Here is a 5,687-nt window from a genome sequence, read left to right as displayed (position 1 = left end):
TATGTCGACATTCCATGTCCATTATTGTGAAACCCGCGAGACACAACAAAAACACAGCTCCGATCACAGCGTCCTCCATCCTCCTGTTGTTAATGTTGTTTTTCTTTGTTTCCATTGTTGAACGCCGCGCACAAATGACATTGCTGTCGACCGGTTCCTAGTACACACTCTCTGTGCGAATGCAACCCTTTAAATGGTGCGTAAAATCGTCCCAGTACTTTAGTACTGTACATTTAGTTCTGGAACTAAAGCGGTGCGAAAGGCCCTATAGTGCCGCGAGACACAACAAAAACACAGCTCCGATCACAGCGTCCTCCATCCTCCTGTTGTTAATGTTGTTTTTCTTTGTTTCCATTGTTGAACGCCGCGCACAAATGACATCGCTGTCGACCGGTTCCTAGTACACACTCTCTGTGCGAATGCAACCCTTTAAATGGTAAGTAAAATCGTCCCAGTACTTTAGTACTGTACATTTAGTTCTGGAACTAAAGCGGTGCGAAAGGCCCTATAGTGGTCATGGAGGTTGGTGGAGAGAGTACAGACAAACTGAGTGTGATCAGGTGCTGTTGTAATTATCAAACTCAACCACGCATGACCAGCAGCTCTATGAATGCACACACGGCAAATCTCGGTTATGGCTCTAACATATACTTAAGCAAAAATAACATAACTTCATGGTAACATAGCAAAAACTATTGGAACTATTTAACTATAACTATTAACTATTTTAATGAAGTATTGAAATAACACAAATAAATAAAACAGCTAATTTTTATTGATAATAAAAAACTAAATAACTAGGGATGGGCATTTTTTAAAAATATTGCATTTGAATATTTGAGCCCATAAAAAAAACTAATTCAAACATTTGTTTATGTAAATGACGTTTCATGAGAAAGATGTTTTTTTTATTTAATTGTTTTATCAAACACTATTTTTGTCACCATTTCTGAACAATCTTATCAGGCTATATTCACAACAAGCTTATAGATCATATCCTGTTTTTTTCCCATTTGAAAACATTAAATAATGTGTGCAAACAAAAAAAATGTACAGAAAAAAAAAGCATTCACCGCACAGTGCAAAGTAAATGAAAAAAATGGCTATAAAGCATGTACTTATACACTCGAGTTGGCATATGGTTATTGTGTTTGCATTGTTTCACATGTTCATGTTGGGAAAAAAAACACATGTACATCAACATGATCAGGTGAAAGCTGGCTCCTTATGCCGTGTGTCCACCAAAGCATTTGTAGCCAGCTGAAAATGTCAGGTGCTCGTCTGAAAATTCCTTTGCTGTGAACACTTGCAAGTAGGGCTGGGTTTTTACACAAATTTCACGATTCGATTCGATTCTCATTCACAAGCTTGCAATTCCATTCGATTACCAATTCGATTCGATTCGAAATAGATTATTTTGGATATATATCAGGTACAGTACATGCCAAATTTTCTCAAGGAAAAAAAATCTGTAAAATATACATGAGGATCAGTTGGTACTACATTACTATAATATTGAAGGTTAAAATGGACTGATTTGTTAAAATTAAACTTAATGAAGTTTTTAAAATAATAAAGTTACAATTACATAATAATATTTCTACATCAATTTGTTTTTTTGAAATATAAACATAATTGTGGCTGTCATAAAAACTTGATGGATTTATTCAAACATAAATTAAACATTGAAGAACAGTACAATTTATAATGAATATGTTATATGGTGCATATATTTAGCAAAATGCCCCTCTCTACAGTTTATTTTTCTATCTGACTAATGAGTTTATGGTCACCGAATATGTTTTTCTGAGGTAAATGTGACGTTACGTGACATTGTTTACAAGCCGTTATATTGACGTCTTTGCGCGGCTGAAACACAGATTGAGCGATTACATGAGACAGAATACGGATTGTAAAGTTGTACTCTTTCTTTTAACTTACCTTCGGATGTTTAGTCATGTTTATTTTGTGCTGAAACTACAGCTGCCGCGTCTGTTGAACTGAGGCGCTACAGCGATCTGTCACTCCACATTAAACAGCGCCAAAACGGCATTTATTTTTTGAATACTGCAATACAATGGACAGAATTTGAAATCTGAGACTTTGTTTCATATTAACAGTACCAAAGCACAACGCTTATTGCGATTTATTGGATGGGAAGTACCCTTCAATGTTCCGTCCATTAACTGAAAACAGGCTAGACTAATCGATTCTTGGGATTTAAGAATCAATATCGTTCTATAAAAATGAGAATCGATTAATATCGAGATATTAACATTTTTTACCCAGCCCTACTCGCAAGCGCTACGGAGACAGGATTTTATTTTTATTTTTTTCAGTTGAGATGCATTGGTTGCCATCATACAGAATAGCCACTGAAGTAATGTGCAAGACGCATCACAAATGAAATGTTGCATGCATTATTTTTCATATCAATATTAACTTTGTCGTTCAGTCGTAGAACAAGTAGGATGTGACAGTTGGTCAGTGTGGTATTTGCCCCGCCCCTCCTCCACTGTGACTGGACAGCTGACTGAAAACTGCCAGTGATGAGCGGTGCATTTTGCCCAAAGTTGAACATTCATTAGTGCTTTGTTGTCCTGCTGGCTTTTTAAAAAACACTGCACTCCCATTGACAACTATGGAAAAAATATGCCTCGGGAAAAAATGGTTTGGTGGATACTAGGGGTCGACCGATATGTGTTTTTCAGGACCGATGCCGATACCGATTATTACAGATCAAGTAGACCGATAACCGATATTTTGAACCGATATATATGTCTGGTGTAAAAATGAAAATTAATGTCAAAATTAAGAATAACAAAGGCTCTGACAAAAACTGCCTTCTCTGGTGTTGGTTGAGTGTAGTACTCCCACACTACACTTCTTACTCTTGTCTTCCTCTGTGCATCCATCTACAATAAGGGTAATATAAAGAGAGTTAAAAGTGGGGCCACTGTATGCTTCACGATTAAGCCTATGAATACTGTAGTGAATGCAGTGATGGGCCACTGTTTTTTTCATTCCACTGGAAAGACGTATCGGTGTTTGTATTTCATATGATTCCTCATTTTAACTTGAAAAGTTTGCGTGCTCAGGATTTATCAGGGATTCCCTGCATTTACAGCCAGCAAATCAACATTTTAGAGAAATTTGAATAGAGTTTTTATTTTTCGAATAATTATTGCAGATAGAATATTCGACTATTTGTGCACACCCTATAAATTACACATTAAAACATTGGCATGTAGCCTGTTAGTTTGCATACACTAATAAATGTAAATCTGGCACATTACCCACTAACAAGGTGCATTGAAACAAACAGTATAAAACAAAGAAAAATCAAGCAACACATGTGGTGAAGAGAACTTTTAATTAATTGTCAAAAAATACTAACGTGTTCAAAGAGTTAGCATATACTATAATACTTAATGCACAGATCTATTTTGACACAATGACACGTTTTTGTTTTTTTTCAGATTTAATCCTGCATTTAAATATTTAAAAGCCTACTGTAATTTTTGTATTCTAATAAATTAAATCAATTTGTTTGTAAATGTCTCCTTGTATCCCTTTATTAAGGAAAAACACATTGTTTGATCAATTCTTATTGCGCCCCTAAAGTTTTTGTTTTGTTATTTTGTTTTGTTTAATGCTTTTTTAAACTTATGAGCACATGTGCATCTTGGGACAAAAGTAAGCGTCAAGCCCTGCACTCCCAAAACTCTGCAGTGTGTACTCAACAGCATAAAAATAAAAAAACTTTGAATGGATAAAATACAGAAAACGAGTAAGGGTGCCACCGTTGTATTGTGTGTACATTGTATTGTTTGGGTCAGAACTGTGGTACATTTGCATCAAAGTGGCAGCTGTTTACTAGAAATGTACCAGACTAGCCGACTAGTCAACTGCGAGTAAACAATGAAAATATTTCTTGTTTATTTATTTATTTATTTTATAAATAAAGCTTCAAAGGCTACATTCAGAATACCATCATGTCAATGTTACATTTTAAATACAATACATTCTGTTGAAAAGCGTGTATCTGGAACAGAAATTCATTTTAGCTCAGACCTTGCATTCATTTTCTCTGTGTTGGTGGGTTCAGAGAAATGTAGGGGTGTGCGATAATGACAAAAAATGTTTGTCTATAACGATAATTAGACGATATTTGAGTGTGTTATTGTGCTGGTGTAAGAGATATAAGAGAAATTAACTTTTCCAATAAGTTTAAATTTTTTTTTTTACATTTTATGGGCATTTTTTGTTTCCAAACATATGGCAGTTCACAGAGGCCATGCACTTTAAAAACGTAATTCCTAATTTTTTGACGCTTTTGGTCATTATTTTTGACTATGAGTGCATAAATGACAACTTTTACTTTTAACTTAAGCTAATAGGCCTATTTAAACCATTTTATGTTGCATTGCAAACATTGCTTTTATAGAAACCAGCAATTTGGCCATTTAATGGGCAAAAGGACACTGGTGAAGGTTCTACTTAGGCAGATTTTTCTGTACATGATTCATTAACTAGGCCTAAAAATAACAATTATGCAACAAACACTGATGTCAAATCATATTTGATATTACAAGCAATCAAACAAACAAATAACAGCACAGAAGATAAAACAGAAAAGTGAGAAAAAAACAAACAAAATAAAAGCAGGCCACTAATGGCCCTTCTCTGTAGCTCCATCACTCATCCTCACTTCCTGTCCACACAGGAAGCAGCCTGTGAGAGGAAATTCTTCCAGCATTGTGAGCGTATGAGATCCTAATAACAGCTGATGAGCCAGACCAGTTTTATCTAACTCCTAATAAAAACACATGGGAAGTCACAGACAGCATCCTCTGGCCTCTGACCTCTGCTCACCTGTCCTGACACTCAACCAGAAATGAGTCAGCAGGAAAAGCACTGACAAACTGTTCATAATAAGACTGAGCCCTGCGAGACTGCTTTAAAATTCACTAAGATATATTACAGAGTGAAAAACCGAAACAGCCTGCAGTTAAAAATAAATAAATAAATAAGATGCTCAGTAAAGTTTAAAGGTGAAACGAAGCACAAGTACTGAGATTTCACATGCATCTGGTTCCGAGTCAGTCACCACAGGTGAGCGATCAGTGATGGTGCCCCAAAAAACTGCCTGGAAGTTCTGAAACGGGACGACAGTTGGTGACAGTTCACTGCATTCACACTGAACACAGATGATTTTCAGACACTACACTCTTAAAGGGGTCATATGATGCGATTTCAAGTTTTCCTTTCTCTTTGGAGTGTTACAAGCTGTTCGTGAATAGATAAGATACCTAAAGTTGCAAAGACTAAAGTCTCAAAACCAAAGAGATATTCTTTATCAAAGTTAAGACTCTGCCACGCCCCCCTAAAACAGCTCGTTCTAACACGCCCCCACATATCTACCTCACTATGTGGACATATTAGCATAATGCCGCCCAAATGTGCACGCAAAGAAAGAAGGCGTGGTTTCAGTAACCGCAGTTAGTGTTGAAGCAGCATGTCAGGGAGACGCTGTGTGTTTCTAGGCGAAAGCAAAATCGCGATAGGAATCTTTAGCGAGAGAGAGTGAGAGAGAAAGAGAGCGAGAGAGAGCGAGAGAGCGCGCGAGAGAGAGCGTGAGAGAGAGAGAGCGTGAGAGAGAGCGAGAGAGAGAGAGAGAGAGAGAG

Source organism: Sinocyclocheilus grahami, unplaced genomic scaffold (assembly GCF_001515645.1).
Source record: "Sinocyclocheilus grahami isolate Dianchi unplaced genomic scaffold, SAMN03320097.WGS_v1.1 scaffold935.1, whole genome shotgun sequence".
NCBI classification, from domain to species: Eukaryota; Metazoa; Chordata; class Actinopteri; order Cypriniformes; family Cyprinidae; genus Sinocyclocheilus; species Sinocyclocheilus grahami.
Note: the sequence above shows the minus strand (reverse complement) of the source record.